Genomic DNA, 12,410 nt, shown 5'->3' with positions numbered 1-12,410 from the left:
ATCAGGGGTCTTGCCTATCCACTGGTGGTAGTCTCCACAGGTTATATCTCCCACTTCCCTGTGAATTATGCCTAAAGTCAATCCCATTTTGTCCAGGGAGCCTCATATTTCCTGGTGTCTGGTATTCTCTATTGGATATCCCAAGTTCCTTACCCACCTGCTACCTATTTTTGTTCAATTTCCTAAATGTCTGTACCTTTCTCATTTCTCCTCCAGTTTCTGATATTGCCACCTTTATTTCCTCCTCCTCATTTCTCCCTCCCTTGTCTCCCTTCCTTTTCATCTCTCACAATCATCCTATTCTCACTCAATGTAGGACTGAAGCACACACCCCATGGTCTTCCTTACTTTTATGCACAATATGATCTGAAGGTTGTATCAGTAAGTATTGTGAGCTTTTGGGCTAATATCCACTTATTAGTGAGTACATACCATGCATGTTCTCTTTATCTGGGTTTCATCACTTGGGATGATATTTTCTGGTCCCATGCATTTGCCTGCAAATTTCATGAAGTCATTGTTTCTAATCACTGTTTAGTACACCATTGTGTATATGTACCACATTTTCTGCATCCATTTTTCTGTTGAGGGACATCTGGGTTGTTTCCAGATTCTAGCTAACATAAATAAAGCTGCTATGGACATTGTGGCTGATGTGTCTTTGTTATACATATATATCTTTATCTTTTGGGTATATGCCCAGGAGTGGTATAACTGGATCTTCATGTAGAACTATTTCCAATTTTCTCAGGAACCACCAGACTGATTTCCAAAGTGCATTTACTAGTTTTCAGTTCAACCAGTAATGGAGGAGTGTTCCTCTTTCTCCACATTCTTGCGAACATGTTCTGTCACCTGTGATTTTGATCTTAGTTATTTTGACTGGTGTGTGGTAGAATCTTAAAGTCATTTTGATTTTCATTTCTCTGATGGTTAGGAATGTTGAACATTTCTTTAAGTGATTCTTAGTCATTCAAGTTTTCTTGGTTGAGAATTCTCTATTTAGCCCTGTACTCCACTTTTTTTGCTTTGATTGAATATTTTCTTTATGTGCATTTCAAATTGTATCCACATTCCCAGTTTCTCCTCCAGCAACTCCCTATCCCATCCCCCTCCCCCTGCTTCTATGAAGGTACTCCTCCACTCATCAACCTATTCCATCCATCCTCCTCTCCCTTGCATTCCCCTAATCTGGGGCACTGAGCCTTAACAGGATCAAGAGCATGTCCTCTCATTGATGTCTGACAAGACTATCCTCTGCTACATATGCGGTTGGAGCCAGGGGTCCTCCCATGTGTACTTTTTGGTTTAGTACCTGGGAGTTCTGAGGTATGTGGTTCATTGACACTGTGTTTCTTCCCATGGTGTTGCAAACAACTTCAGCTACTTTAGTCCTTTCTCTAACTCCTCCATTGGGGAGCCCATTCTTAGTCCAGTTGTTAGTTGTGAGCATCTGCCTCTGTATTTGTCAGCCTCGCACATCTGTAGGATTTGCTGAAGGAGGCAGAGGCAGGAGGATCATGAGTTCTAGGCCAGACTGGGCTTTACTCCACATTTTAGTACGGTTATTTGGTTCTCTGGAGACTACCTTCTTGAGTTTATATATTTTAGATATTAGCCCTCTATCAGGTGCAAGGTTTGTAAATATATTTTCCCAATCTGTTGGTTCCTACTTTATCCTACTAATAGTTTCCTTTACTTTACAGAAGCTTTTCAATTTTATGAGGTCCCATTACTCGATTGTTGATCTTAAAGCATAGACCATTGGAGCTTTCTTCAGGAAGTTTTCCCCTATGCCCGAGTATTCTAGGATCTTCCCCACTTTCTCTTCAATTAGATTCAGTGTATCTGATTTTATATGGAGGTCCTTGATCCATTTGGACTTGAGGTTTATGCAAGGAGACAGAAATGGATCAATTTGCATTCCTCTACATGCTGACTTCCAGTTGAACCAGCATAATTTGTTGAAAATCCTTTCTTTTTTCCACTAAATGGTTTTAGCTCCTTTGTCAAAGACCAAGTGTCGACAGGTGTGTAGGTTCATTTCTGGGTCTTCAATTCTATTGCATTGATCTACTTGCCTGTTTCTGTATCAATATCATGGAGGATTTTTTAATCACTATTGCTCTATAATATAGCTTGAGTTCAGGGGTGGTGATTCCCTCAGAAGTTTATTAATTGTTGAGAATAGTTTTCACAATCCTAGGGGTTTCTTTTATTCCAAATGAATTTGGGAATTGCTTTTTCTAACTCTATGATGAATTGAGCTGGAATTTTGACAGAATTACATTGAATCTGTAGATTGCTTTTGGTAAAAAGGCCATTTTTACTATATTAATCTTGCCAATCTGTGAGCATGGGAGATCTTTCGATCTTCTGAGTGGGTGCATATAAAATTAATTCAAACAAACCAGGAGCCTTCCTCTATTCCAAGGATAAAAGATCTGAGAAAGAAATTAGGGAAACAACATCCTTCAAAATAGTACTCAAATTATATAAAATATCAAGTGAAGGTCTCTAAGACAAGAATTTCAAATTCCTGAAGAAAGAAGTCAAAGAAGATCTTAGAAGAATGTTATTAGTGTAAACTAATCAGACATGGTATTGGATCAACAATTGTTGAATTAATGAGTGTTAATTTTAATTGCCATCTTTGTGTGAAACTTCTAATAAACAAAGATACATGTTTCAATGTTTTTTCTGGCAATATTTATATTCACATTTGATAATGTAGGAAAAACCAATCAAAGATGCACCATGAGATGACACAGTAACATAAAGAGAATAAAGAGATAAAAAATAAGAGCAAGCAGCAGTAATAATATGCTTTGAGATATCACTTGCAATGTGACCTGATTAGAAATTTTTCTCTATGCCTTCTACTCAGGATAGACTGCACCCTAAAACTTGTTCTTCATTTATAGTCTTTTCTCAGGAATTTTGGCACAGTATCAAGATAAGTAACCAAGACACCATGTAAACAATCAGATATTCCTCCCTTTTCCCTTATCTACAATAAGCCATTTAATTTAGGATTAGAAACATAATTATAAAGATTGTTTGGTTTCTATAGAATATACTTTTTACATATAAATTTCCAACTCCTGTTCTTTCTCTCAACGATGTCTCAAGAATCCATCAAAATGAATGTCCCTCCCTTCTACTTCCTGTGATTCTATCTCCTCTTGTGATATTTTTTACTATATATGGATATTTCTATGTCCCTCCCTGTCACCTGTTTGATTTTCTACCTCCTGACCTAGACTTAACTTTATTTAATCTTGTTCATAATAAGAAATGCAGATTTGAACTAGTCAAACCTATGACCCTTGATTTTTATAAAGCAGCCGAAACTATGCAATGGAGAAAAGGCATTTTTTAAAAGTGGTGCTGGTCTACCTGTATATCTACATGTAGAAGAAGGCAAATAGATCCATATATATCACTCAATACAAATACAAGTTCAGATGTCTCTACATGCCTCTACATAAAACCTGATACACAAAATCTAATAAATCAGAAATTAGGGAATATCCTTGAAATCACCGGTATAGGAGACAACTTCCTGAACATAATAACGTAACTCAGGCACTAAAACCAATAACAAATAAATAGGACCTCATGAAACTGACGGCTTCATAAAGCTATAGGACACCGAAAATATGACAAATCAACACCTTACAGATTGAGTAAAGAACTTCACCAATTCTATATCTAACACAGAGTTAATATTCAAAATATATAAAGAACTCAATTTAGAAACCAACAACATGATACAATCCAATTATTAAATGGTATACAGAGATAAACAGAAATTTCTCAGCAGAGGAAGCACGAATGGATGAGAAACACTTAAAAAATGTTTATAGTGAAAAACACCGTGGGAGAGACAGCTCACCGCCCGGACAGGTGGGCACTCTTGAGACTGCAGAGTGGGAGAGACCACCAATATTGCCCACCCCTGCCCACATCCTTGGCCCAAGAGGAAACTGTATAGGGCATTTGGGAACAGGAAGATAGGGGCACTCAAGCAGCAGGTCCCCTGCGGTCCAGACACCACCTGGACCTGAAGGGACCCACTCAACAGTTCCCTGCACCCAAATCTGGTGAAAGGGAGAGCTAAACCGTCAGAGGGGCAGACAGGCCTGGGAAGCCAGAAGAGACTACACTCTGCCCACATTTCTGAATCCAGAGGAAAACACCTAATGCCATCTGGGACACTGGTGCATGGGGACCCTGGGAAAAGGCGGCACAGGTCCTCCTGGTTGCCGCCCTCAGAAAGAGCTAAAAAAAAAAAAAACCCTCCAGGAGCAAGTTCATCCACATGACAACATGTAAGACCAACTTTTCTGCTCCAAGTGACATGGTGGACCCAGGACACATGCCCACAGGTAGAGCTGAAGACCAGTAGACAGGAAAGACTACACACCTGAAAGCAGAACACTCTGTCCCCATAACTGGCTGAAAGAAAACAGGAAAATAGGTCTATAGCACTCCTGACAAACAGGCCTATAGGACGGTCTAGCCACTGTCAGAAATAGCAGAACAAGGTAACACCAGAGACAACCTGATGGCGAGAGGCAAGCACAGGAACCCAAGCAACAGAAACCAAGACTACATGGCATCATCGGAGCCCAATTCTCCCACCAAAGCAAACACTGAATATCCAAACACACCAGAAAAGCAAGATCTAGATTTAAAATCACATTTGAAAAAGCCTATATTCAACAAAACTTGAAAATCTGCGGGAAATGGACAATTTCCTAGACAGATACCAGGTACCGAAGGTAAATCAGGAACAGATAAACCAGTTAAACAACCCCATAACTCCTAAGGAAATAGAAACAGTCATTAAAGGTCTCCCAACCAAAAAGAGCCCAGGTCAAGATGGGTACAGTGCAGAATTCTATCAGACCTTCATAGAAGACCTTATACCAATACTATCCAAACTATTCCACAAAATTGAAACAGACTGAGCGATACCGAATCCCTTCTATGAAGCCACAATTACTCTTATACCTAAACCACACAAAGACCCAACAAAGAAAGAGAACCAATTTCCCTTATGAATATCGACGCAAAAATACTCAATAAAATTCTGGCAAACCCAATCCAAGAGCACATCAAAACAATCATCCACCATGATCAAGTAGGCTTCATCCCAGGCATGCAGGGATGGTTTAATATATGGAAAACCATCAACGTAATCCACTATATCACTAAACCACACGATCACTTCATTAGATGCTGAGAAAGCATTTGACAAAATTCAACACCCCTTCATGATAAAAGTCCTGGAAAGAATAGGAATTCAAGGCCCATACCTAAACATAACAAAAGCCATATACATCAAACCAGTAGCTAACATTAAACTAAATAGAGAGAAACTTGAAGCAATCCCACTCAAATCAGGGACTAGACAAGGCTGCCCACTCTCTCCCTACTTATTCAATATAGTTCTTGAAGTTCTAGCCAGAGCAATCAGACAAAAAAAGGAGATCAAAGGGATACAGATTGGAAAAGAAGAAGTCAAAATATCACTATTTGCAGATGATTTGATAGTATATTTAAGTGATCCCAAAAGTTCCACCAGAGAACTACTAAACCTGATAAACAACTTCAGCAAAGTGGCTGGGTATAAAATTATTTCAAATAAATCAGTAGCCTTCCTCTACACAAAAGAGACACAAGCCAAGAAAGATACTAGGGAAACGACACCCTTCATAATAGTCTCAAATAATATAAAATACCTTGGTGTGGATATACTGGGGGCCTTAGAATGTTTCAATCAGGTGCCAATACAGGGATTATATTTACCATAAAATTGTTAAAAGAGCCTGTACATTCTTACTCCACAGCTTCTGGGTACTCACACCAAGAAGGAGCCCATGGAGGCTCTGAACAAGGTGCAGGGAGCATGTGACTTCATCTTCCACCAAGAGGAGCTGCTTGCTCAAAGAGCTGCACCACTTCGAGTCCATTGCCATCACACAAGAAAAATTGGAAGCTCTACCACCCACTCCAGGACAGCTGAGATATGTATTCTTCCACAATGAGATACCTTTCATAGTGTTTGGCTTTTTGGATAATGCAATTATGATTGTTGCAGGAACCCAAATTGAATTCCCTATTTGAATTATTTTGGGAATTTCAACAATGGCAGTCAGCATGTTATCTTTTCCTTCTATGTATTGATATATTATTTAATTTTCAGTTATTGACACTGTACTGTACTGATATGGGGTTTGCTTATTTCTTACATAACATGCATGGGATACCTATTTATGTCTTTAATTTTTTCCTGATGGTTATAACTCAATGCTGAGGTTTATCCAAATCATTTAAGATGTTTAATATAAGTTAAAATTGTAATTTCCTGCCTGGTGGCATCCCTTCTGTGATATTTCATGGTAAACATTTACAATCATATAAATTCATTCAATTTTTAAACATCCATATCTATCCAAAATGGAGCAGTGTTTTAAGTATATCTGAATATTTTAACTTTGACCCACACTGTCTTTAAGAGTCAGAGATTAATCAGAAAGAACAATTGTCTGGCCCCCCTTTTGCATAAACCATACGTGCTAACAAGTGAACTTATTCCTGGTGGCTTTTTACCTTTAATTTCCTAACTTTGAGCAATCACAGTGAATTCTGGTTTGTGAGAGAAAGGCAGTGCTTGGATACTTTCTGTGGCTTTAGAAAATGGTTACAGAGAGGATGAAAAAGGTCACAGAAGGCTTAGAAAAGAGAAAACAAGAAAGAGAAAAGGCTGAGAACTGGTATCAGAATTGGTTCTCCACCTCCCCTTGGTTGTCCACCCTGCTTCCCTTCCTGTTGGGCCCCCTAGTAGGCCTTCTGAACCAGCTTTGTTAAACAACAAGTAGATAATATGGCAGCAAAACCTATTAAGGTATATTATCATAGGCTAGCTATGGATGGTGCCTTTGATGATGGCCAAGCTCACCTACACATCTCCTCCCAGCCCAGGCAAGGACATTTTTGTCCTTCAGCCAAATGAGGCCAACAATCTTTTCTGCCTGCTGTCCTGATGCCTTTGCTGAAACATCAATGAATCATCACCCCTGTGTGCTGATCTTGACAGTCAATGATGGGTAAGAGAGTGATATATTCACGAATAAAGGGCCTAAGACAGGAGCGCCATTAGCTGCTGCCTTATCCCATAATAGAACCTGGCCACGAGATTCTCTTGACCAATGACAAATATCACTCCAACCTAAGACAGACACAGTTGCCAAGGAGCTCATTCCAGGGCAGCACGGCCATTTGGTCACCTTTTCATTTAACTACAAGGAAGGGGGAGATGTTGGGAGCAATGCCCTTAAAACCTTCCATTATTGATGTTAATAGTATAGTTAGAGTTAAGCATGACTGGGTTCATGGAAAATCCCCAGCCAGCTGCAGACTAATACAAATCTGGTGGTCAGGATGAATAATGATATGATAAAGTTGTGACCTTGCTGAGAAATACATCTGACGTCAGGATGCCCAATGATATGACCTGTAACCTTTCTGAGAAACCAATATCCTGCTGACTAATGATATGACAAACCTGTGACCTTTCTGAAAAACCAACATCCTGTTGACATCAGCTGACCATGAGAAAGCTGTGACCTTGGCCTGCATAAATGTTTCCCACTTCCCCCCTCTCTCTGTTACCCCTGTTATGGTATAAGTTCGATCTTGGGGAAAAAAATAAAATTATCGCCTTGATCAGACTCTTGTCTTGGCGTCCTTCTTCATGTCTCTTGCCCCCCATTCTCTTCCAGATACCCTCTGCACCCTCGTTGACTGTCCTGAAGGACAGGACAACTGGCTGGGACAGTGGTATCTTCATGAATTCCAAGCTTTAAATTCTTGAAGAACACTTCATAAAATTTCTTGTAGTTCTCTTTGTCTTCAGCTAACTCAGAGAAGAGCTCAAGGCACTTCTTCACAATGTTTTTGCAGATGACTTTCGGGATCTTGTTCTGCTGGAGCATTTCTCAGGAGATGTTAAGGAGCAGGTCCTCAGAATCAACCATGCCACAGATAAAGTTGAGGTACTCAGGTATCAGCTCACCACAGCTGTCCATGATGAACACACGACAGACTTATAATTTGATGTTGTTCTATTTCTTGTTGTTCTCAAAGAGGTCAAAGGGAATTCACTGGGGAATGAAGAGCAATGCCCTAAATTCCAACTGTCCTTCTACAGAGAAGTGCATGACTGCCAAGTGGCTGTATTCTTGACTGCCAAGCTGCCAAGTATTCAGCTCTTCCTGGTCAATGTACAAAGAATTCTGACATCCATGACACAGGTGTTGAGGTACGGGTGCAGGAAGCTGTAGAATGGGTTGTGTGTAAAAGTCTTAGGATGACAGTAGTTAAATTGTCCTGTTTTAACATACCTGTTCTTCTGACTGGTTTGATAGGCATCTGAGCATTTGGAGTCTGCAGACTTGAGGGTAGGGGTTGTCCTTTTGACTTGTGTGACCAGCACCTGAAAATCTTGGGTCTGCTAGAACTAGGGGTTGGAGTCTGGCAATAAATAGGCCATGTGGTGGGGGTAAGGATGTGGTAGAGTCCAACCGTCTTCTTACAGGACCCTTGCTGCTCTCTGAAATCTTCTGAGATTAACTTTCCAATGTTTCCATTGGTTTTAGCATTCTAATATGCTAAAGTCTACCCAAATTGAGAGTTAATTTCCTATGATTTCATTTCAAGTATTTCCTTGAAGTACTCACAAACATTCTTCCCAGAGACCAATCCAAATGCCTAACAGACACTTGTCCAGGTTTATCACTATGAAGTACTTCCTACCAACAGCCAATGTTTTGTATGAATTACTGCTCTAATTGTCATTAATAAATACTTGACAAAAGCAAATTTAAGAATTTAACTGGGTATTGAATAACCAAGTGATGTGCTCCTTTCTGAAGACTATTTCTCCTACTCCTACATTCATATGTTGTCTGTAGTTAATTAAGTAGAGATGAACCCTCTTAGACTTTATCTAGTCTTCTTTTGCATGTCTATTATTGTTGCCCTTGTACAACTCTTACTTAGACTGTCACACTGGGGGAGCTTGGATGTTCTAGTTCAGATTTTACTACAAGACATAATTAGTTATTTTTTAATTTATTTTTTATAATTTATTCACCTAACAGCCTAATCCTTCCTCAACTTCCCTCCAGTTCTACTCTGAGTAGGTGCCAACTTTGGGTATTCCCCAACCCTGGCATTTTAAATATCTGTAGGGCTAGGTACTTCATTTCACATTGAGGCTAGACAAGGCAGCCCAGCTAGAACATATCCATCCCACTTATTAAAAACAGCTTTTTGTATCGCTGACATTTCAGTTGTTTGGGACCCACTGAAGACCAAACTACACACCTACCTATGTAGGGTAGGCCTAGGTCCAGCTGTGTACTTCCTTTGGCTGGTGGTTCAGATTCTGGCCCAGGTTAGTTTAGTCTACTGGTCTACATGTGAAATTCTTATCCCCTTTGGGGCCCACAAAGCTTCCAACTTTTCTATGAGTCCCTTACCTTTATCCACTTTTTGTTTGTGGGTATCTGTATGTGTCTGAGTCAGCTACTATGTGGATCCTCTCAGAGGACTATTTGCTCCTGCCTATAAGCATAACAGAGTGACATTAATAGAGTTAGGGATTGATGATTGCAAATGAGATGGGTCTAAATTTGGGCCAGTTATTATGAGAACATTCCCTCAGCACTGCCTGATGGTAGATAGGAAAAGTTTTGGGTTAGAAGTTTTGTGACTGGGGAGATATAAAGATGGACACTCAGGAAATTCAAAGAATTATTAGGTCTTACTACAAAAACATGTACTCCACAAAATTTGAAAATATTAACATAAAGGAAAATTTCCAAGACAAGTGGAATCAAGATCAGGTGTACTATTTAAACAACTCCATACCCCTAAAAGTAGCAGCAGTCAACAAAAGTATAATACAATGAAAAGGCAACTTTCTTTAAGTGGTTTTAGAGCATTTGAGATTCCTCTGTTGATAATTTTCTTTAGTTTCGTACCCAACACTTTTTTTGATTCCTTTTGTCTTATTCCTTGAGTTCTTTGTAAAATTTGTATAAGTTATAGGGTTGTTTAAGTTCCTTTCTCAATATATAGGCTACTGATTTGTCCTATTAACAGTGCCCTATGCATTACCAAAGCTTTTCTGTTTGATGAGGTCCATTCTATCAACTGTTGTTTTTAAAGCCTGAGGCATGGTGTTCTGTTCAGGAAATTGTCTCCTGTACCAGTGCATTTACGGATATTTCCCAATTTCTTTTCTATGAGATTTAGTGTACTCAGTTTTTTGTTGAGGTCCTTGATCCAGTTGGGCTTGAGTTTTGTGCAGAGCAGCAATTATGAATATATTTTCACACTTCTATGTATAGACATTTGGGTAGAAGAGCAGCATTTATTGAAGAAGGTTGCATTTCCCATTATATAGTTTTGGCTTCTTTATCAAAAAGCAAATGTTCATAGGTTTGTGGATTTGTTGTCGGGTCTTTGATTCAATTCCATTTATTAATGTATTTGTTTCTATACCAGTACCACTCAGATTTAACACTATTTCTCATAGTACAGCTTGAGATCAGGGATGGTGACTCCACCTGAAGTTTTTTTTATTGTTTAGGATGACTATCCTGTTTTTCCCCCATGTAAACTATTCTTTTGAGGCCTATAAAATATGGTGTTAGAACTTTGATAGGATTTGTTTGAATCTGTAGATTGCTTTTGGTAAGATATCCATTTTCACTATGTTAATCCTAGCTATTAATGAGAATAGTCGCTCTTTCTATCTTCTGATATCTTCTTCAATTTCTTTCTTTGGGGCTTTAAATTCTTGTCATACAGATATTTTAATGCTCAGTAGAGTTACAGAAAGGTATGTTTTATTATTCTTGGCTATTAGAACGTGTGTTGTTTCTTGGCTCAATTATCATGTAGGTGATGGAGGGCTACTGATATTAGAATTAATTTTGTATCTAGCTATATTGATCAAGGTATATATCTGCTTAAGAGTTCTCTGCTAGAAGTTTTGGGGTCACTTATATAAACTATCATGCCACCAATAGATGTTGATATTTTGACTTACTCCTTTCCAAATTGTAACCCCTTTATCTCCTTTATTTTCTTATAGTTATTGCTAGAACTTCAAGTACTACATTGAATAGATAGGGAGAGAGAGGCAACCCTGGTCTTGTCCTTGATTTTGGTGGAAATTCTTTAAGTTTCTCTCAATTTAGTTTTATGTTGGCTATTGACTTGGTGTATAATGCTTTGACTATGTTTAGGTATGGACCCTCTATCCATGATTACTTTAATACTTTTACCATGATGGGATTTTACCAAAAGATTTTTCAGCATCTAATGAGATAATCATGTAATTTTTTTCCTTCAGTTTGTTTATATGGTAAATAATGTTGATAGGTTTTTGTCTATTGAATTAGCCCTACATTACTGGGATGAAGTCTGCTTGATCTTCATGAATTAGGTCTTTGGTATGTACCTGGATTCAGTTTGCTAGTTTTTTATTGAGTATTTTCATCAATCTTCATAAGAGAAATTTGTCTGAGTTTCCTTCTTTGTTGAATCTTTATATGTATTGCATATCAGTGTGACTCTGTCCTAATGAAAAGAATTTGGCAGTGTTCCTTCTGTTTCTATATTGGTGAATCATGTGAGAAATATTGAAATTAACTGTTTTGAAAGGTTGGTAGATTTCTGCACTAATACCATCTAACCCTGTGCCTTTTCTTTATTGGTAGACTTTTGTTGACTGCTGCTATTTTTTAGGGGTTATGGAGCTGTTTAAATAGTATATCTGATCTTGATTCAACTTTGCTGTCTAGAAAATTGTCCTTTATGTTAAGATTTTACTGTTTTGTTGAATATATATTTGTATAGTAAGACCTAATAATTCTTTGAATTTCTTGAGTGTCAGTTGTTATATATCCCTTTTCATTACTGATCTTGTTTATTCAGATACTACCTCTTTGTCTCTTGGTTAGTTTGGCTAATGGTTTTTCTATCTTGTTGGTTTTCTGAAACTTAGTTTTATTGATTCTTTGTATAGTCTGTTCTGTCCCTCACTGATCTATTTCATGGCTGGTTTTGCTTCTTTCCTGCTTTCTACTTACTTTCTGTGTTTGCTTCTGTGTTTATTCTAGAGCTGTCATGTGTAGTTTAAATTGCTGATATGAGGATTTTCTAATTTCTTCATGGAGGCACTCAGGACTGTGAACTTTTTCTCTTACACTGCTTTCATTGTATCCCATAAATTTTGTGTATTTAATTGAATTCTATGAAGTCTTTAACTTTTTTTCTTTATTTCTTCCCTAGCTCAGTCATCAATGAATTCAGAATCATTCAAT

Source organism: Rattus rattus, chromosome 4 (genome assembly GCF_011064425.1).
Source record: "Rattus rattus isolate New Zealand chromosome 4, Rrattus_CSIRO_v1, whole genome shotgun sequence".
In the NCBI taxonomy this organism is placed as follows: domain Eukaryota; kingdom Metazoa; phylum Chordata; class Mammalia; order Rodentia; family Muridae; genus Rattus; species Rattus rattus.
Note: the sequence above shows the minus strand (reverse complement) of the source record.